Source organism: Dendropsophus ebraccatus, chromosome 3, assembly GCF_027789765.1.
Source record: "Dendropsophus ebraccatus isolate aDenEbr1 chromosome 3, aDenEbr1.pat, whole genome shotgun sequence".
Lineage (NCBI taxonomy): Eukaryota > Metazoa > Chordata > Amphibia > Anura > Hylidae > Dendropsophus > Dendropsophus ebraccatus.
Window position 1 is genome coordinate 84,794,544 of NC_091456.1, and position 22,897 is coordinate 84,817,440.

Here is a 22,897-nt window from a genome sequence, read left to right on the forward strand (position 1 = left end):
CCATATCCCCACTGCCCCCCTCGTTATATTCCTTATGGGGTGTAGTTTCCAGAATGGGGTCACTTGTGGGGTGTTTCTACTGTCCTGGCCGCACAGAGGCTTTGTAATTGCATCATGGCATCCTCTAATGGGAATGGCGGCCATACCTATTTAGCGGTGGAAAAGGGACAATTCTAATTTATTTGGGGGTATTAGGCCAATTATTAGTTTATAAGGTTGAAAATGACAGGTGTCCATTAAATTCAACCTGTGTTGATCCAGAGGAAGGCAAAAAAAAACCCCTCATAAGGCAGACGACAGTAGCCTTATCACAGGGGAATAATTCCTTCCCGACTCCATAATGGCAATCAGAATAATCCCCGGATCAACGTGACCCCTGAAATAGGAATAAGGGACAGAATTTAGATAATGTAGAACCCCAATGACGTGTGGTACGCCTTGGAGCGATCCAGTATGCAGAGGCCGGGGGGATCAGGACAGGTGTCACACTGGAAAATGGTGTCCTTCCTGATCCCCCTGTTACGCCACAGTCTGCACTTCTTCTGGGGTCTCCTGTTCTCCAGTGTGGGGGACGTCACCTGGAAAATGTTGCCCTGGTGCGATACGAGGTCCTTCATATCCAGAAGCGCTGGGTCCTCTCCATGGCTGCTAAATATTAGGGCTCTATTACTGCTTCTGATATTTACGGATCGTGTCGCAAGCTACAGTAGCTCGGGCAGCGAGGGACCGGAAGAGGGGGTGCTGGTATAAAAGTTATCCCCGTACAGGTGGTGACCTTTATCCAGCAGTGGGAAGATCAGTTCCCGAATGATCTTACCACTAACTCCGAGGATGGGGGGGGGGGGGGGCATCTGGGGGCTGGATTTGGGTGTCCCTTCCTTCATACACTCTAAGGGTACGTACACACTGCGGAATGGCGAAGGATAACCCTTTGTGCATTCCGCAGCTGGTACCCTCCGGCGGACTGATGGAGGCGCGCGTCTCCGCTCGTGTCACACTCCATTATATGCATGGGCGGATTCTGCCCTCTGTCCAATGTATTCATTCTTTGGACGGACAATGGAATCCGCCTGTGCATAGAATGGAGTCTATGACACGGGTGGAGACGCTCGCCTCCATCAGTCCGCCGGCGGGTGCCAGCTGCGGAATGCACAAAGGGTTATCCTTCGCCATTCCGCAGTGTGCACGTACCCTAAATCTGTAAGTGTACCCTGAGGTACTGTCACAGAGTTTGTAGAATTTCACACCATACCGTGATCTCTTATTGGGACGGTACTGGCGGAAAAGACGTGTCTGGGGGGCAGCGTACGCTACGCTGCCCCAAGACACGTCACTGGATGATGAGGATGATGAGGATGAATGGAGGAAAGAAGGATCCCCCCATTCATCCTCACTGGCTGTTTCAGTGTCGGAGGCAATAATAACGTATGCGTCCGACACCGAAAACACCCTGGGGGCCATCTTTATACGGGGATTGGTATATGGGGTATGTAAATGTGTAGTGGTGTAGTGTAAAACTTTATTCCATGTAGTGTGGTGTAGTGTAGTGTTTTTTACGTGTTTTTTTGACAGTAAGAAAAAATATCCCTTCGCCAAAGAAAGGAGCTGCTGATAAATGCTGCACTTATGTGCGGCACTTATCAGCAGACAGTGGCGGTAGGATATAGGGGGGAAAAACGCCCCTACGCCAAAAAGGAGGAGTTGCTGATCAGCGGCGCATTTACGGGCGATGCTGATCAGCACTCAGCGGCGTTAGGGCGCAAAAAAATAAAAAAATAAAAGATTAGGAAAAAAAAACAAAAAAACTTTTTAACCCAAAGCAACTGATCAGTGAATGATATTCACTGATCAGCCGCTAGGGGGGCGGTAGAGCGACGCTGCCGGAGATTACCGAGGCCCGCCGAACACGAGGACCCGAGCGATTACGAAGATTTCCGACGCTGGACGACCGAACCCGGAAGTGAAGCGAAGAAGACGCGAGGACGGCGGGGACCGCAGATCGTCACTCCGGACGCCCAGATCAGGTGAGTATGGTACACCTGCACCACACACACCTGTTCTGCACCCCTCAGCTACCTAGCTTAGGGGTGCAGAACGCGACAAAACTGTTTTTTTACAGTTTGATCGCCATGATGGGCCGGCCGGTACTGGCCGGCCTATCACGGCGATCGTGGGGGTGGCATCGGCGCCATCTTTGGTGGGGACACTAATGGCGATTGGTGCCTAGAGGCTGGAGGCTCTACCAGGAGACCTGGAGGAGGCCATAGGAGGGCATTAACCCATGCCTCCGCCATTGTACAAGGAGGAGCAGGAGGAGCACTGCCAGAGCCCTGAAAAATGACCTCCTGCAGGTGCATGGTGACCTCCATGCAAATGTGCATGTGTCTGCACAAACTCCTGAGGATGGTATAAGGGCCCGATGTCCACAGATGGGGGTTGTGCTCACAGCCCAGCACTGTGCAGGACACTTGGCATTTGCCAGAGAACACCAGGATTGGCACATTCTAAACTGGCACCCCTTTGCTTTCACAGGTGAAAGCAGTTTCACACTGAGCACATGTAACAGAGTCTGGAGACGCCGTGCAATTTTCTGCCTGCAACATCCTTCACCATGACCAGTTTGACAGTAGGTCAGTAATGGTGTGGGGTGGCATTTCTTTGGAGGGCTGCACAGCTCTCCATGTGCTCGCCAGAGGTAGCCTGACTGCCATTAGGTACCGAGATGAGATGCTCAGACCCCTTGTAAGACCATATGCTTGAGCGATTGGCCCCGGGTTCCTCCTAATGCAGGACAATGCTAGACCTCATGTGGCTGGAGTGTGTCAGCAGTTCCTGCAAGATGAAGGCACTGAAGCTATAGACTGGCCTGCCTGTTCTCCAGAACTGAATCCAATTGAGCACATCTGGGACATCATGTCTCGCTCCATCCACCAACGTCACATTGCACCACAGACTGTCCAGGAGTTGGCAGATGCTTTAATCCAGGTCTGGGAGGAGATCCCTCAGTAGACCATCCACCACCACATCAGGTGCATGTCCAGGCATTGTAGGGAGGTCATACAGGAACATGGAGGCCACACAAAATACTGAGCCTCATTTTGACTTGTTTTATGGACATTACATCAAAGCTGGATCAGCCTGTAGTGTGTTTTTCCAGTTTAATGTTGTGTGACTCCAAATCCAGGCCTCCATTGGTTAATAAATCTGATTTCCATTGATGATTTTTGTGTGATTTTGTTGTCAGCACATTCAACTTTGTACAAAACAAGGTATTCAATGAGAATATTTCATTCATTCAGACCTAGGATGTGTTATTTGAGTGTTCCCTTTATTATTTTGAGCAGTGTATAAATATATACACTGAATGCAAACATCACATAATAGGATGGGAGCACCAAAGGGCAGCTTTGCATGGGGCACCCTGCGGTTTAAGGTGGGCCCTGTGGTTACTGCTGAGAAAAATTGGGCACAAATATAACAGGATCCTACAAATTACAACTCAACTATTAAAGGGGTAGTCCCCAAAATAAAATAAAAATTCTTTGGAATCAACTGGTGACAGAAAGTGACAGAAATTTGTAAATTACTTCTATTAAAAAGTCCTCCACTACTTATCAGCTGCTGTAAGTTCTGCAGGAAGTGGTGTATTCTTTCCAGTCTGGGGAGCAGGAAAGGTTTCCTATGGGGATTTGCTACTGCTCTCAACAGTTCCTTTCATGGACAGAAATGGCAGCAGAGAGCACTGTGTCAGACTGAAGAATACATCCTTTCCGGCAGGACATACAGCAGGTGAGAAGAACTGCACGGCTTGAGATTTTCTTTTACTAGAAGTAAATTACAAATCTCTGGCACTTTTTTAGCACCAGTTGATTTGAAAGAATTTTTCTTTGTGAACTACTCCTTTAATGATCATTTCTGATGACATGAACTGATGGCTGTCGGTTCAGGTTATCAAGCCCACAGTCAGGCATAGACTTGCATCAGTAATATCGATGCAAAAATGTGTCTTAACCAGACAGTGCTACCATCCATAGGATGGCTGCAAATGATGAGGCATGTGGCTATATGTGTTATACTACATCCCCTTCTTAGGGTAGCTTCACACGTACCGACTCGCAGCGTTAATAGGTCCTGGCAGATCACTTTCACTACATACACACAGCGGTCTGAACGACTGCTGAGTGTATGTAATTCTGCCGGCCGCTTAACCCCTTCTGTTGCCGCCCAGCTCCCGCTCTGTATACAGTACCTGTCCTCGCTGCACAGGGTCCCGGCGTACTGCTCTCCCGCCCGGCCAATCAATGTGTTGCCCTGCCGCAGCCACTGATTGGCCGGGCGGGAGAGCAGTACGCCAGGACCCCGTGCAGCGAGGACAGGTAATGTATACAGAGCGGGAGCCGGGCAGCAACAGAAGGGGTTAAGCGGCCGGCAGAATGTATGCGTGTATGTAGTGAAAGTGATCTGCCAGGACCTAGCCGACTCACAGCGTTATTAACGCTGCGAGTCGGTACGTGTGAAGCTACCCTTAGGTGGTTTATCTGGCCTTATTATAGCTCCCCTCCATTATCCCCTCCATTTTTACAATCAGCAGCCGTCCTAGACCTAGAGGTTGGATGATTAGACCCCCAGCAATATACCATTACTTGAAGGTCAATTCATTGTACAGTATGAGGTTATGCAATAGGTAGACGAAAGTTTTATTTTCTCCACAAGTTCCATTCTATTATTTTTCCACTAGGTGGCACTATTCAATAATGTATTCAGATGGTCAATGTCTTGCTTCCTATTCAGACATTTGATTCAGACGGAATGTCTTTTGTAATACTAATACCATTGGAAGACAATTACATTGCTATATTTGGAATATGTTTTAATATTTAATAGACCTGATTTAGGCTGGGGGTATACTGCAAATTTGGTTGTGCAGCACACAGACTGTGCTGTCACACTGTGATGTTGCTTGTAGCATTATAGTGAATGGGGTATTGCATCATGTGGGCACAATAGCTGCAAAATTTGCTTGCAAATTCCATGCGATTTGACTATTTTTTTTTAAAAGCCCAGTCTGAACTGTATTTACCATGCATGACAAAAAGTCACACAAATACAGTGGTTCCTTGGTTTAAGAGTAACTTGGTTTAAGAGCTCACAGTTTTTCTAAATTGTGACTTGGTTTAAGAGCAATGCTTTGGTTTAAGAGCTCCCTGTACTGGGTAGGAGCGCGAGTGGAGGAGGGGCATGGCCTGCATAGCGGGGTCTACAGCACTGTACTCCAACCCAGGAAGTCTCCCTCACCTTCCAAATCATAGCAGATCCACTTCAGGCTGGGGCTTACATCAGGGGACAGGACTGTGGAGGTAATCTCTCCATAGCTGTAACCCCTCTCTCCCCGGACAGAGAGTGCTGCATGGATGTGCCCACATCTGCCCTGCTTATTCCTTCATGCCCCCTGCAGTCTCTGTCAGTCCTTGTGTTTCCCATCCTCTCCATTCCTGCACAGTAACTTATAATATCACATATTCTGCTGTTTCTGAATGTTTGTTTCATCTGTTTTACATGTTATTCAGAATAAAAAATCATTATTTTTGGGGTGTGGAACCAATTGTCTGCATTTCAGTGACTTCTTATGGGAAAATTTGCTTTGGTTTAAGAGTGGATTTGGATTACAAGCACAGCCCGGAACGAATTATACTCGTAATCCAAGGCACCACTGTATATTGGTTGCGCAACTAAAGGCCCTTTTACACAGGATTATCAGGCCCATTTATGAGCCTGTGTAAAAGGGTCAGAGATCAGCTAACGAATAAGAAAACACTTGATTGTCGGCTGGTTGCATCCTTTGTGCAGCCAATAAAATCTTATCTGCACAACGTCCTATAAAAAGATGCAGATATGCTGCCAATATTGTTGAAATGACCACATGAACAATGAAGCCTTTACACGAGGCGATTATTGGCCCGATCGTACGATTACCGATTTTGAAGTAACGATTTTTTTTATAACGATCAGCGTTTAGATGGAACGATATATCGTACAGAAAATTCATTTTGCGATCGTTTTGCGATCGCTTAAGCCTATCTCACACATAAGTAAAATCAGTGAACGACTGTTTACACGGAACGATTGGCGAATTTTTTGCGAATGGCGAACGACGATTTAAGAACATGTTAAAAAATCAAAATGAACGATTTATCGATCGTTCGCCGCGTTTACACGTACGATTATCGTTCGAATTCGATCGTTATCGTGAAAATTCGCCCGATAATCACTCCGTGTAAACTTAGCATTAGGGTACATTTACACAGATTGATTATCTGACAGATTATCTGCCAAAGATTTGAAGCCAAAGCCAGGAATGGATTTAAAAAGAGGAGAATTCTCAGGCTTTCCTTTATGACATGATCTCTGTTCATAGTCTGTTTCTGGCTTTGGCTCAAAAAAAATCTGTCAGATAATCTGCTGGTGTAATAGGGCCCTAAGGGTATGTTCACACTGAGTATATCCGGTGGAATTCCACCTGACTCAGTGTCCCATAGCCTGTCTATGGGAGAGCGTGCGCTCCTCCGCCGCCATGGTTCTCTGCTCAAGGAAGCGACAAGTCACTTCTTGAAGCGGATAGTGGCGGCAGCAGAGGAGCGTGCGATCTCCCATAGGAGGGCTATAAGACACCGAGTCAGGTGGAATTCCGCCGGATTTACTCAGTGCGAACATACCCTAAAGGTCGTATTATACAGCACGATATTGAGGAAGAAGCAGGCACCGACCTGTCAGCGCTTGCTTCGTCCTCGTTCCTCGCTTGTTGCCTGTGCTCTTACAATTATGGCCAATAATGGTTTGGTGAACAACTCCAAAACGGCCAAAATCTATTTTTTAATATGTTATTTCATAAGCAAAGTTAGACAAAATTCTAATGTACACTAATTATGGGAAACGCACATATAGTGACGTCATGACCCGGTCTATACCTGAACTGTCTAGCAGGGCACGCAATATACATAGACATTACATGTAAAACATAACAAAGCCCTTCCTGTGCTTTCAGTACAACATTAAGCCAGCTCTGCTCCCCCCCCCCCCTTCCCAGCTCGCCACCAACCTCTCCCCGCTCCCCTGATAGAAGCCTGTAGTGCAACCATCCTCCAAACCCCCCAGTTACCTGATCGCACCAGAAGTACCAGCCTCAACCTGGGCAGTACGGTGAATGCTAAATCCCCACCACCACCTCCCCACCTGCCCTGACAGGAGCCCGTAGTATATGAGATATATGAGAATCTGTGCTGCTACAATTACTTAAAGGAGAAGTCCGGCAAAATTTTTTATTAACATATTATATTGCCCCCCAAAAGCTATAAAAATTACAGATAGATAGATAGATAGAATTTGTAGGCAGAACTGCTTGCTAAATTCACTGGTACAGTGGGTGCCAGCTGGAGAATTGTGCAGTTTATTCCATAAACAACATGTGCAACACAACAAAAGAAGCGACGTTTCAGCCACCTCTCACGGCCAAGCTTGAAAATGGCTGTGAGAGACGGCTGAAACGTCGCTTCTTTTGCTGTGTTGAACATGTTGTTTATGGAATAAACCGCCCAATTTGTTTCAAGTTTGGGAGTGCTGTTGGCTTCATTTTGGATAGATAGATAGATAGATAGATAGATAGATAGATAGTTAGATAGATAGATACAAAAAGAAAAATTCATGAAGCAGCACTACTCCTAAGTAGGTTGGTGCCTGCAGATTGCTCCTGCCACGAGCCTCAGTCAATATAAATGCAAAAAGTCTGCAGCACTCGTAGATGCATGAAAAAAACTCGGTGGTTTATTAAATCACAACTCCATGTGAACAAATAAGTGAGTAACAGATGCGGCAAAAACACGTGAATGCGACGTTTCGATAGCCTCCCGCTATCTTTTTCAAGCATGGTGAATTGAAACACAATCAAACTTTATATACAATGTGAAAATTCAACAAACAAATGCCATTGGTGGTCAGGTTCGGGGTTAATTAACCAATACTTGTGCCAAGGTTAGCACGTGATTTAACCCTGTGAGTGTCTCTGCTGTTATAATCAGCTGTGCATCAGATCCTCTGTATTCAGAAGGAAGTTTTCCAAGTGCGAGTGTCCAGTGATAGAAACTTGAAAAAGTCCCAGAATGACTATTCCAAAGTCATTATACATATGTTCCACTTAGAATATGGTGAGCCATAACTTCTTGTCCCCCCGAGCCGGAGCAATATATGTACAAGTCTCACAGGTTGGGAAGCTGTCAGTCACACGACTACATTTGGAGTTAAAACTCTCTACATGATTCTGCAAGCCTTTTACCAACAGCGCACCTCTCACAACGGTGGGTTCTATGGTCTGAAATATGAATTGATTACTTTTATGTTTATTCGCATCTATATATTCTAAGTGGAACATATGTATAATGACTTTGGAATAGTCATTCTGGGACTTTTTCAAGTTTCTATCACTGGACACTCGCACTTGGAAAACTTCCTTCTGAATACAGAGGATCTGATGCACAGCTGATTCCAACAGCAGAGACACTCACAGGGTTAAATCACGTGCTAACCTCGGCACAAGTATTGGTTAATTAACCCCGAACCTGACCACCAATGGCATTTGTTTGTTGAATTTTCACATTGTATATAAAGTTTGATTGTGTTTCAATTCACCATGCTTGAAAAAGATAGCGGGAGGCTATCGAAACGTCGCATTCACGTGTTTTTGCCGCATCTGTTACTCACTTATTTGTTCACATGGAGTTGTGATTTAATAAACCACCGAGTTTTTTTCATGCATCTACGAGTGCTGCGGACTTTTTGCATTTATATAGATAGATAGATAGATAGATAGATAGGAGATAGATAGATAGATAGATAGATAGATAGATGATAGATAGATAGATAGATAGATAGATAGATAGATAGATAGATAGATAGGAGATAGATAGATACAGTAGACAGATAGATAGATAGATAGATAGATAGGAGATAGATAGATAGATAGATAGATAGATAGGAGATAGATAGATAGATAGATAGATAGATAGGAGATAGATAGATACCGTGTTTCCCCGAAAGTAGGACCCCCCCGAAAGTAAGGCAGGGTGAGGGTTTCGGGGGGGTCCGCCAATGTAGGGCACCCCCCGATTGTAGAGCAGGGTAGCTGGGAGGGGGGAATGTAAGGCCGCATATGGGTGGGGTCCCTGGGGAAAGTACAGGAACTGCTACGGTACCTCGCTCCATCCAGGAGCCGCCCGTATTCCGCCTTCAGTAAATGGCCTGCGGCGCATCCTGCTGCTCGAGCTGCGATTGGCCAGTCAGCTCGAGCTGCGATTGGCCAGTCAGCCGGCTCGCAGCTGATTGGCCGAACGTCACCTCGTCAGCCCGGTACCGCAGAGGAATCGCGTTGAGACAGAAGAAAGGTAAGGTGTGTATGTGTGTCTGTGGAATGAGAAGGAACAGGGGAAATGGAGGGGAATGAATAAGAAGAAGGATAGGAAAGGAATAAGGAGGAGTGGGAGGAAGCATGAGAAATCCAAAGGATCAAAGAGGAATAAGGGGGAAATGAATGGGGATGTATCAGGGCCGGACTGGGACTTAAAATCAGCCCTGGCAGTCAGACCCCAGCAGCCCACATACCGTATCATGGATAGCCGTGTAAAATACGCGCTGTAGCAAATTCTGCTTCATTTTGCCGTGTCCCCACTACTCCCTTATACATGTGAACCCCACCATCAGCACCTAAAAATAATGATATAACATAATCTGCTGTGGATTTGATGCAGCATATTTATGCATTCATTTCAACTGATTAAATCAGAAGCATCAAATCTGCATTGGATTAGGTATGAACGTTCCCTTAAAGGGAACCTGTGGGGTCTATACCAGGTACAGAGCTGTAGATCCCAGCGTACAGATCAGGGACTGGATCTTTAGTCCAGTGTAAACCTCTGTAATCATTCTTTTCATTACCAGCTGGAGTGTCACAGAGGTGGAGCCACAGCAGCAACTTCTGCCCCCGCCCCTGCCTGCTCTGACTGATGGACATATAGGGTGCTGCTGCTGCGGCTGCTGTTGTGAAACTTTAGTTGGAAATGAAAATGACAATTATATAAGTTTACACTGGACTAAAGTTCCTGTCAGTAATATCTCCCTCACACCTGTCTGCTGAGATCTACAGCCCTAGACCTAGATTCCCTTTAAAGGAGAAAAACATGGCCACCTTCTTCCAGAAACAGCCCCACACTCTTCTTCAGTTTGTGTGAGGTATTGCAGCTCAGTTTCATTGAAGTGAATGAAGCCAAGTTGTAATAACCACACACAGTCTGAGGACAGGGTGGTGCTGTTTTTGGAGAAAAGTTGCTATATTTTTAAAATCCCTTTTATCCTGACTATGTCTGCACCCCATATAATGGCGGTATAAGTAGTAAGGTTTTAAGGACGTACTGCGTCCTACGTCGCCCAGCATCCGTCGCGTGCATGCGCCGCAGCCGTCCGCCGCGGCGCTACACAGCCGCGGTCACCAGGTGGCAGGAGTGTTGCCCTGCGCTCCGGTAAGTTCCGGGGAGGGGGGGGGGGGTGCGCAGTGGTGCAGTGTGTAGCGACAGGAGGGGGGGGAGTAAGATTGCGCTGTGGAGCCACGCGGGGGGGGGGGGGGGGGGGGGGGGGGATGTGTTTGCAATCAACGCGCGGTGGGCTGGGGGCGGCGGCAGCCCAGGTTTGCCTCAGGCGGCAGAAAGCCTGGGAACGGCCCTGAACACGGGTGTCACACTCAGTCCCTCCAGCTGTTACAAAACTACAGATCCCATCATGCCTAGACAGCTAAAGCATGATGGGAATTGTAGTTTTGCAACACCTGGAGGGACGGGTTTGACACCCTGATACAGAGGTAGATCCCAGCTGTATAAAGGTTCTGAAGACCTTATAAGGGTCTATTTAAACAGAAAGATTATCTGCCAAAGATTTGAAGCCAAAGCCAGAAACAGACTATAAACAGACATCAGATCATAAAGGAAAGCCTGAGATTTGTCCTCTTTTTAAATCCATTCCTGGCTTTGGCTTCAAATCTTTGACAAATAATCTGTCAGATAATCTTTCTGTGTAAACGGACCTTTAGTGATTATAGTGCAGTTACATCCTGTCACTCACAGTAGGCGTCTTCTCTGCATGAAGAGACGTCCACTTTTCCTTTTCTTCTCCATCTGGCTCCGGCCATCATGAAGGCTTCTCTGGCCAGGACTCCTCTCCACGGGATCTGTCAGACAGACATTTTAGGCTTCTTGCTCCAGCAACATCCTCATCTATACATCCCTCCATATAGAATACCCCGCCCCCCTGCTGTACATCCCCCTATATAGAATAGCCCCCTGCATCCCCGCATTTAGAATAGCCCCCCTGTGCATTCCCCCATATAAAATAGCCCCCCCTGCATCCCCTCATAAAGAATAGCCCCCTGCATCCCCTCATATAGAATAGCCCCCCTCCTGTACATCCCCCCATATAAAATAGCCTACCCTGTACATTCCCCCATATAGAATAGCCCCCCCTGCATCCCCCATATAGAATAGCCCCCCCCCTGCATCCCGCCATATAGAATAGCCCCCTCCTGTACATCCCCCCATATAAAATAGCCTACCCTGTACATTCCCCCATATAGAATAGCCCCCCCCCCTGCATCCCGCCATATAGAATAGCCCCCCTGCATCCCCTCATAAAGAATAGCCCCCTGCATCCCCTCATATAGAATAGCCCCCCTCCTGTACATCCCCCCATATAAAATAGCCTACCCTGTACATTCCCCCATATAAAATAGCCCACCGTGCAACCCCCCATATAGAATAGCCCCCCCCTGCATCCCCCTATATAGAATAGCCCCCTGAATCCCCAATATAGAATAGCCCCCCCCTGCATCCCCCAATATAGAATAGCCCCCTGCATCCCCCCAATATAGAATAGCCCCCTGCATCCCCCCAATATAGAATAGCCCCCCTGTATCCTCCTCCCATATAGAATAGCCCCCCTGCATCCCCCCAATATAGAATAGCCCCCTGCATCCCCCCAATATAGAATAGCCCCCTGCATCCCCCTCCTATATAGAATAGCCCCCTGCATCCCCCTCCCATATAGAATAGCCCCCCTGCATCCCCCTCCTATATAGAATAGCCCCCTGCATCCCCCTCCTATATAGAATAGCCCCCTGCATCCCCCTCCCATATAGAATAGCCCCCTGCATCCCCCTCCCATATAGAATAGCCCCCTGCATCCCCCTCCCATATAGAATAGCCCCCTGCACCCCCCCATATAGAATAGCCCCCCTGCATCCCCCTCCCATATAGAATAGCCCCCTGCATCCCCCCATATAGAATAGCCCCCTGCATCCCCCCATATAGAATAGCCCCTCTGCATCCCCCCATATAGAATAGCCCCCCTGCATCCCCCTCCCATATAGAATAGCCCCCTGCACCCCCCCATATAGAATAGCCCCCCTGCATCCCCCTCCCATATAGAATAGCCCCCTGCATCCCCCCATATAGAATAGCCCCCTGCATCCCCCCATATAGAATAGCCCCTCTGCATCCCCCCATATAGAATAGCCCCTCTGCATCCCCCTCCCATATAGAATAGCCCCCTGCATCCCCCTCCTATATAGAATAGCCCCCCTGCATCCCCCTCCCATATAGAATAGCCCCCCTGCATCCCCCCATATAGAATAGCCCCCCCTGCATCCCCCTCCCATATAGAATAGCCCCCCTGCATCCCCCTCCCATATAGAATAGCCCCCCCCCCCATGGCCACATATGAAGGGGTTAAAAAAACAAACAAACATTCTCACCTCACCTCGATCCCCAGCAGCTTCTTCCTCGGCTGGATGTTCGGTCCACGGCGGCAGCTCCCCTCCTCTCTCTTCTCCAGGTCCTCAGCGGCGCGTCAGGGAAGTGACGTCACCGCTGGGGGCCTGGTGGAGGTGGCTGCAGACGTGCCTGCGCGCGGCACGTCTGCGGCCCTCGGTGGGGGGGATCAGGCGGGGCGGAGACACGCCACTGCAGCCCCCTCCCGCAACCACAGCCCGCTCACCTCGACCCGGCTGGCCCGCTCCTGACGTGCTCCTGCAATCAACGAGGGGCCGATGCACATTGATTGGATTGGAGGAGCACGTCAGGAGCGGGCCGCAGCGGTGATTTTTTTTATTTATTTTTTTTCCATTGTGCGGCCCCCGGGCTGGTAATCTGGCCAGCCCAGCGGGCATTTGCCCGCCTTGCCAGATTACCAGTCCGGGCCTGGGATGTATACAGGAGAGGAATATGGAGGAGCGAGAGGAAGCATGAGAAGTACAGGGGGAATGAGGAGGAATGACAGAAAAAAGGAAGGGGAATGACTAGGAGGAAAAACAGTAGAGGAATTTGGAGAAGTGAGAGGAGGCATGAGGAGAAGGCCAGGTGGGGGTGGGGGGGGGTCAAAAGGAACGATAGGGAAAATGGAGGGAAATGAATAAGAGGAAGGATGGAAGAGGAATGAGGAAAGGTAGAAGAAAGCATAAGAAATCTAAAGGAATGAGAAAACAATGGGAGGCTGCAGGGATACTGTATGGGGAGGGATGTCGGACTGTACAACAATGAGGAGGCTGCAGGGATTGCTTGCTTGTTGAACAGTCTACCATAATGTAAAGTACCGTACTGTAAAACAGATACGGAACCAGAAACAATGCTGATACCGTATATTTTTACCCCCAGATGAGCTCTTCCGGTCCCAGTAAAAGAAAAAGCTACTCTGTGGAGTACAAAAAAGGGATAGTAGAGGAATCTCGCGGCAAGAATCTTGCGGAATTCTGCAAACAAAAAATGCTGGCTGAACGTTTGGTCCGCAAATGGCGAGCTGATTATGATCGCCTCAGTGAACGAGCGGAGACCGGAAAGGCTAAAATGCGTAAGGTTGGATGTGGTCGGCAACCAATGTTTACTGAGCTGGAAGCCCTGGTCTCTGAGTGGGTTGCTGACAGGAGAGCGAAGACATTGGTGGTGAACAGGGCTCAGATTCAGGAATTTGCTCTTGCAAGTGCACCACAGTTTGAGATTTCCCCTGAGGAATTCAAGGCCTCACAGCACTGGGTGGATAACTTTCTTGAACGCAATGACCTATCTCTGAGAAGATCCACCACACTCTTTAGGCTGGAGGATGCAGAAATAGTGAAACGTGCTTTTGCCTACAAAAAGTTTGTGAATGACACTGACTTCACAAAGTACAGTCTCTCCAACATGATTGCCATGGATGAAACCGCAGTGTTCATGGGTCAAGCTGCTCAAACCACCATCGAACAACGAGGTGCCTCCTCCGTGTATGTTCCCTCCACTGCGTATGAAAGTGCACGTGTCACCTGCATTTTGGCAATTCGGCTGGATGGCACTAAAGTCCCACCGCTACTCATTGCAAAGGGCAAGAAGGACAAGATTGAGAGGGTGTCTGGCATTTATGTGCTGGAAACTGAGAAAGCCTGGGCCACACAAGCGGTTATAAGGAAGTGGCTTGATTTAATGCTGCCGCTTGTTATGCGAGGCACCCAAAGAGCAATGCTGATTTGGGATGCAGCCAGCACACACCGCGCCAAAAACATGAAGAACTTTCTTAATGAGCGACGAATCGACCAGATTATGATTCCGGCAGGGATGACGGCTTATCTCCAGACTCTGGATATCGCCATAAACAAGCCCTTCAAGGACAATCTCCGTGCCGAGATCAATGACTACATTGAGAACAGAATGGAGAGAAATGTGCGTGGGAACTTTGTGAAGCCCAAACTGCTAGAGATCGTGAATTGGGTCAAGAATTCATGGGCTAAGATCACGGACACTTGCATTCAAAATGCCCTACGAGCTGGCTACCTGGACAAGACCTGCTCATTTCTGGACAGTGCCGTGGCTAAACATGAGCGATATGGCCCAATGATTTTGCAGGAACTTGAGTCCCAAGCAATTCCAGAGGAACCTCAAAACTTGGATGTTTATGATGATGTTCCAGAAGAGGATGACATGGTTGTTCTTGAATAAATCTTGCTTTATGTTACGGTGTTACCGTACATACGGTATTGAGACTGTTCGTTACTGTTCATTGTTTTTCATATTGAAAATACCGTAATGATACAGAACTTTAGTACGTAAAAAGATATTCTTGAGACATAATTTGTTTGACCATACTGTTCAGCCTGTTAATAAATGTTAATTTTATTGTTAAAAAAAATATTTTTTTCATTTTTTTTCCCAATGTAAGGCCTCCCCCGAAAGTAAGGCAGGGTGGGACTTTTGGGAGTAATATTAATGTAAGACAGGGTCTTACTTTCGGGGAAACACGGTAGATAGATAGATAGTTAGGAGATAGATAGATAGATAGATAGGAGACAGATAGATAGGAGATAGATAGATAGATAGATAGATAGGAGATAGATAGATAGATAGATAGATAGATAGATAGATAGATAGATAGATAGATGATAGATAATGAATTTGCTGCATTTCTTATCTGTTTTTTTTGTGTAAGATTTCACATGACTTTGCTCCTCACTATCACTATAAGCAGGCAAACTATAAGGTTACACCAGAATTTGTAAAGGGGTCAGTAGAAAAGGTCCTGCCAGTTCCGCTTTCTGGTGGTCCAGGTCCTCCCTCTGGAGGGAGGGGGGGCATGTTGCCCGGTTTACATCACCTAGGATGGGATGGAGATTTAGAACATCTGTATAGTTTAGGTTTAAGCTGCACTTGGTTTTACATAGTTTGATCTCATATTTTTTTTCTATTTTACCTCACAATTTTTTTCCAATATTATTTAAGGAAAATGAAGTACATTATTGAGGTACAAATGTACAATCGGCTCCAGAAGAAAACAAGCCTCCTTATGGAGATGGAAAGAGTTCTGGGAAGTTAAAATGAAATGAGGAAAAACGAAAATGCCGACATGAGACTGACTTGTGCAGACGTGCGGTAGTGGTCCTCCGAGGAGCTTCACCTGAGGGCAGCCTCCCGCCCTCCGCCCCGTCACACAGGAGCCCGGCGGCGGCTGACGTCACGTGAGTGACAGCGGCAGTGCCCTCAGAAGCCCGGCTCAGCGGCCGGCAGCGGACCTCTCTGCCTGTATCTCTGTACCCGGGCGCCAGAAGCCGCAGCAGCTCACAAGGCTCCGTTCAGGACACGTCCAACCCGTAGCGGTACCTGCCCCCTCCGCGCAGCGCGTTTTCTGGTAAGAAAAAGTTTCTCTTGGTAAAAAGTGATGTTGTTCATTGTGAGCCGCGCTCCGTGCTCCGTGCCGAGCCAGCACCATATCTGGGCAAAATATTCGTTTGTCACCAATGGGGACTGTTCCCTCTATAAATAGCGCAGGACGCGGTCCATAGGGATGGAGACAATGCACCCGGGCCCGACATGTCGCTGCCTCCTGCATCACTGTGCCGCCTGGGCAGCCTCCAGAGCCCGGCAGCTGGCATCCTGCAGCACACTGGCACCTGGGCAGCCTCCAGAGCCCGGCAGCTGGCATCCTGCAGCACACTGGCACCTGGGCAGCCTCCAGAGCCCGGCAGCTGGCTTCCTGCAGCACACTGGCACCTGGGCAGCCTCCAGAGCCCGGCAGCTGGCATCCTGCAGCACACTGGCACCTGGGCAGCCTCCAGAGCCCAGCAGCTGGCATCCTGCAGCACACTGGTACCTGGGCAGCCTCCAGAGCCCGGCAGCTGGCATCCTGCAGCACACTGGTACCTGGGCAGCCTCCAGAGCCCGGCAGCTGGCATCCTGCAGCACACTGGCACCTGGGCAGCCTCCAGAGCCCGGCAGCTGGCATCCTGCAGCACACTGGTACCTGGGCAGCCTCCAGAGCCCGGCAGCTGGCATCCTGCAGCACACTGGCACCTGGGCATCAGTAAGCAGAGTGTCCTGCGGTTACTGATCCCATCCTACTATGGGGTTATTGTATCTGCCTCATACAATGGAGCAGGTACACCGAGAGATCGTGCTAGTAGCCAGCCCTAGATTCCCTATAGGCTGCACTTTTGCTACATTCTTTAGTCTGGGTATAGCCAGCTTTTGGACTGAACTGATCAATGCATTTCCCATAGACAGCAGTGACATTGCATATTTGCCTAATAAAGCCAATTACAAAGTTTCTTAAAATTGCCTGATCAAAAAAAATAAAAATAAAACAACAGTGACACTTTAAGTGTCAAAAGAGTGACAGTGGTAATACAAGGGTGGCAGTGTTTGGAAACACACCATGCATGGGTTGGATGTGCTTCACATTATCTGCTGAGGATCTTGTGTTGGTTCCAGAGAACCACGAGGACGGGTTTATACATATACTCATATACACATAGGGCCACATGTATCATCCTGCGAACGGATGATTTTCGGCGGAAAGTGCCGATTTGCGTATTATTTTATACGCAAATGGCCGATTTGCGAATAAATTTGCCATTTAACATCCATTCCGCCCAAATATACGCCGAAAACCTACTCCAGTCCTCAGCTGGAGTAGGTTTTTGGCGGTGCGCACTGGCGCGCACGGGATTTATGTAGAGTCCGCCTCTACATAAATCTCCGTAGCGCCGGAGCTGCAGGGGCATTTTTAAGTCCGGCGTAAAAAACGCCGGACTTAATAAATGCCCCCCTAAGTGTACATATAATAGCTTGTGACCCAGCTGATGACAACTGCCCATAGGAATGTATAGAATCTGTCATCTGTTATGCATTATATACCAAGCCTAGGCTACTAGGTCACAATGTCATCAGCCTGATATCTTCTAACCCACCGCACCTCCTATATTGGTATAGAATACAAGGCTCTCTGTGACTGTACAATTGTTATAAATAGAGATGAGCACAACTCACACATGCTCCAGTCTCATCATTTGTGTATTTGAATACCAGTGACTGAAGAAGTTAGATGGATCTAAATTTTTCAGCTTCCAGTATTCAAATGCTGAATAGACTTGAACATGCCTTAATGTCCTATCGCCGGATAAGCCCTTTAACACTCTATTCTTTTGTTCTCAGGGGAAATAAGCCACTGCCAGAGTTGTCTGGAAGCAACAGAGGGTCTGGCAGCAGCTTACTCCTTTCTCCCTATTGGGAACACAGTTGAAGGTGTATGTCCACCATAGCTGTAATGTTCATTAATAGGATTACTAATAATACATTTTCCATCATAGATTTAGTAACTGTTTTAGGGAAAACTGGACAGTCCTCTCCATCTCATTTACTGAACAATCTCAGTCATTCTTATTGATGCTAGCTTGCTGATGCCATGATGACAAATGTTTTCCAATAAGATCATTGCATTTACTGGCACACGCATAATCCCTGTGGCTTAGTACAAGAAAGTCTTTCCGGTATCTTAGAAGCTGGATATAGTGATAAATCGTTGTATAACATATTCATAATGCTTTCCCGTAGTGCTACAGGGGTTTTCCCGTTTAACTTACTTTCATGTCTTGTCTAGAGTGAAGAGCAGCTACCGAGGGCATGCTTCAATCTGGAGGACACAAGGCACCCCCCCCCCCCCCCCCCCCGCCCAAAATTCCCTCTTAATCTTAAAGAACTCAGAATGCCCCACACTGCTATACCATAAGGTGGCTGTGGATTACAGATAGATTGATAGATGTTTCGTTTAAGGGGCTGTTCACACTAAGTAAAATCGGCAGAATTCTCTGCTGCAGAATCACGCCTGCTTCAGTGTCCCACAGTATCTCTATGGGAGGACTCGCGCGCCTCCACTCCCACCGCTCTCCGCGCAAAGATTTGACATGTCAATTCTTTGAGCAGAGAGACGGAAGCAGAGGCGCTTGGAATTTTTCTGATTTTACTCAGTATGAACAGCCCCTAAAGCAGAAGCAAATTGAGCCAGCTACAGGCAAATATTTGGCAATTAGCTCTGAGGTGCAATGCTTGCTGGGAAATGTAGTTGCCTGGCCGGTCCCATCTTGGATATAGACTGGCTTTTAGAAAAACTTGTAGCTCAGGAACGACGGCAGCTATAAAGATGACGTACGTTTCAAATTACTCAGGGGGACTTGATGAGTAAGACCAGCTAGGGCATTTAAAGCGACTCTGTACCCACAATCTGCCCTGCACAAACAGCTTGTACCTTCAGATAGCTGCTTTTAATCCAAGATCTGTCCTGGGGTCCATTCGGCAGGTGATGCAGTTATTGTCCTAAAAAACTACTTTTAAACTTGCAGCCCTGTGTCAAATTAGCATGGCCTAGAGAAGGGGTACTCAACAACTTTTAGTGAAGGTCCACTTACCGGGGTCTATTGTCAGGTGAAGGTCCGAGCTGAACGTCAGTAGGAAACGTGTTTTGTTACTTTTCACAAACGTTCAACTATTTACATACAGAATTGCTGCTTATTAGCAGGAAAACTGGCATATTTTCTCTTTCACCAGCCCTTTGATGAAAGAGAGGGGGTGACTGCCCTGGTAGTATATAGCCCCCCTGTTGCTCCCCCAGTAGTGTATAGCCCCCCTGTGTGCCCTCCCCCAGTAGCATATAGCCCCCAGTTGCTCCCCCAGTAGTATAAAGCCCCCCTGTGCGCTCACCCCCTGTAGTATATAGCCCCCGTGCGCTGTCCCCCAGTAGTATATAGCCCCCTGTGAGCTCCCCCCAGTAGTAAATAGCCCCCCTGTGCGCTCCCCCAGTAGTATATAGCCCTCCTGTGTGCTCCCCCCAGTAGTATATAGACCCCCTGTGCTCTCTCCCTGTAGTATATAGCCCCCGTGTTCTCTCCCCCTGTAGTATATAGCCCCCTGTGAGCTCCCCCCAGTAGTATATAGCCCCCCTGTGAGCTCCCCCCAGTAGTATATAGCCCCCTGTGAGCTTCCCCCAGTAGTATATAGCCCCGCCCAGTAGTATATAGCCCCCTGTGAGCTCCCCCAGTAGTATATAGCCCCCCAGTAGTATATAGCCCCCCTGTGAGCTCCCCCCAATAGTATATAGCCCCCCAGTAGTATATAGCCCCCCTGTGCGCTGTCCCCCTGTAGTATATAGCCCCCTGTGAGCTCCCCCCAGTAGTATATAGCCCCCCCCCCAAGTAGTATATAGCCCCATGTGAGCTTCCCCCAGGAGTATATAGCCCCCCAGTGCGCGCTCCCCTTATAGATGGCCCCCAGTTAAAAAAAAAAAACAAAAAACAAACCACAACTCACCTAGCACCTCGTTCCGGCTGCGCCTGTCTTCTTCTTTTCTCCTGTCGGCCCGGCCCCCGGCTGATACGCGCTCTCTGGGGACGTCCTGGGGATTCCCCAGCAGAGTGCGCAACAGTGACCTCAGCGTACGCCGCCGGCCGGAACTTCCCGGAAGTACAGACCAGCGACGCACACTGAGGTCTATGGTGCGCGCTCTGCTGGGGAATCCCCGGGACGTCCCCAGAGAGCGCGTATCAGCCGGGGACGGGCCGACACTGCCGCGGGAGGCATTGCGGTGGGGAGCGGGACCTCCTAACCGCCCCGAATCCGGTCCGTCCCGGGGCGGTTAGGAGGTCTGACCAAGGGTCCGGACAGCTGGCCTCCGCAGTCCGGGTTCGGACCGCGGTCCGCCAGTTGAGGACCCCTGGCCTAGAGTGTCTGTGCATTAGGCTTGCGCCACCTCTCTGTCCCTCCTCCCCGCCCTCTTCATCATTAGGAACTTCCCCCCAGGCAGCATTTCTCCTGTTTATCACCTGTCTGAGCACTGCATATATGTTGTATGGTTAAGGCCAGGTGCCTTAACCATACAACATATGTGCAGTGCTCAGACAGGTGATAAACAGGAGAAATGCTGCCTGGGGGGAAGTTCCTAATGCAGTGTTCAGGCAAGTGAGGAATTGGAGAAGTTCTGCCCAAAGGCATTCCTAATGGAGAAGAGGGTGGGGGGGAGGGACCGAGAGGCGGTGCAAGCCTACGGCGCTCACACTTTAGGCCATACCAATTTGAGACAGGGCTGCAAGTTTAACCCCTTGCCTCTTCTGCTTGTTTTGGCCTTAATGCCCAGGGCCTATTTTTAAAATCTGACCTGTCTCAAATTTTCAGGAAAATTTTAAATTCTGATTTTATTAGGAAACAGTTCAGTTCTGAGGTGTATTTGTGGGGCCTGTATGTTAGTTATCCCCATAAATCCCTCCATTGTAAAAACTGCACCCCTCAAAGTATTCAAAGTAACATTTCATAAGTTCATTAACCCTTTAGGTGTTTTCGCAGAAATTTAAGCAAGTTGGAGGGGAAATTAAAAATTTTCATTTTTTTTGGCAGATATTCTATTTTAATCCGTTTTTTTCCTCTAACACAGCAAATACTAACTGAGAAATGGAACACAATATTTATTCCTCATATTCCAATGTTTCTAGAAATCCCCATATGTGGTCGCAGTGCGTCCCCTGACTCAACCACAGGCCGCAGACATGACAGAAGCTTTGTGTAATTTTGGGGTCTTTTCTTATTTCAGGTTTTTTATAGCCATTATATCATGTCACAGAGGCCTTGTGGTGCCAAAATATTTGTATGAGACAAGTTGACGTTTCCATCTGTACCATCCTGGGGTGCATGTGACACCCTGATAATTTTTTATTTCATTTTTTATTAGGTGGTACGAATAAAAAACACAATTTAGAAGCTGTTTTTCATAATTTTTTTTGTACACCGTTTACTATACGTCACATATGACATGTTGTTATTCATCAGGCTCGGTATGATTACAGTGATATCCATTTTATATAACTTTTGTTATAGTTTATTTATACTATAAATACTGTTTGTGTCTTGCATATTGTAAGACCTGTACTATTTAAATTTTTGCGCCAATGGAGTTATGCGAGGGATTTTTTTTTTGCGGCATAAGCTGACATTTTTAGTGGTACACCTTTTGGGTACATGTGATGTTTTTTTCTATATTTTTTCGGGGACGGTATTAAAGGGGTAGTGCGGCGCTAAAAAATTATTCACAGAATAACACACATTACAAAGTTATACAACTTTGTAATGTATGTTATGTCTGTGAATCGCCCCCTTCCCCGTGTCCCACCACCCCCGCCCGTGTACCCGGAAGTGTGTGGTGCATTATACATTACCTGATCAGTGTTGAGGCCGTCCGCCATCTTGTGCCAAACGTCATCTTCGGACGGACGGCCGAATCCCTGCCGCCGCCCCCCCTCCCCCACGCGTCATCAGCCGCAATTGGCTGAGCATAACTGTGCTCAGCCAATCGCGGCTGAGCACATTTGTGACGCGGCGGAGGGGGGACGGCGGCAGGGATTCGGCCGTCCGTCCGAAGATGACGTTTGGCACAAGATGGCGGACGGCCTCAACACTGATCAGGTAATGTATAATGCACCACACACTTCCGGGTTACACGGGCGGGGGTGGGACACGGGGAAGGGGGCCATTCACAGACATAACATACATTACAAAGTTGTATAACTTTGTAATGTGTGTTATTCTGTGAATAATTTTTTAGCGCCGCACTACCTCTTTAACAAAAAAATGTAATTTTGGTTAGTCTAGAAGAAGGGTTCATTATGGACGCGGCGATACCAAATATGTGTACTTTATTTATAGGCGATCATTTATAAAGGGGGATGGGGAATGCGTATAGTTATGTATATTTATTTATTTTATTTATTTATTTATTTATTCATGTATTTATTTAATTATTTTATTTATTTGTTTTATTAATTTATTTATTTATGTATTTATGTGTGTGTGTGTCTGTGTGTTTTTAATTTTTAGGTACATATATACAGTATAAGGCTATGTTCACACTACGTAAAACTACGGCCGTAGTTCTCGACGCAGAACTACGGCCGTAGTTTTGAGGAGTTGAACATAGCTTTATTTGCAATGGGATCCCGGCCGGAGCGTACACACATCGCATGCGCTCCGGCCGGGAT

General features: G+C 47.8%; 1 protein-coding gene across 4 annotated transcripts in view; it reads left to right on the forward strand.

Annotated features, from left to right (window-relative positions):
• The first annotated feature begins 16,036 nt into the window (after window positions 1-16,036).
• The window catches only part of TMOD1 (tropomodulin 1), a 69,177-nt gene continuing 62,316 nt past the window's right edge, over window positions 16,037-22,897 (forward strand). For all 4 annotated transcript variants that reach the window (XR_011362156.1, XM_069962114.1, XM_069962115.1 and 1 more), the window contains exon 1: window positions 16,037-16,233. The gene's annotated coding sequence lies outside the window, so the exon portion shown is untranslated. The remainder of the gene's footprint in view (window positions 16,234-22,897) is intronic.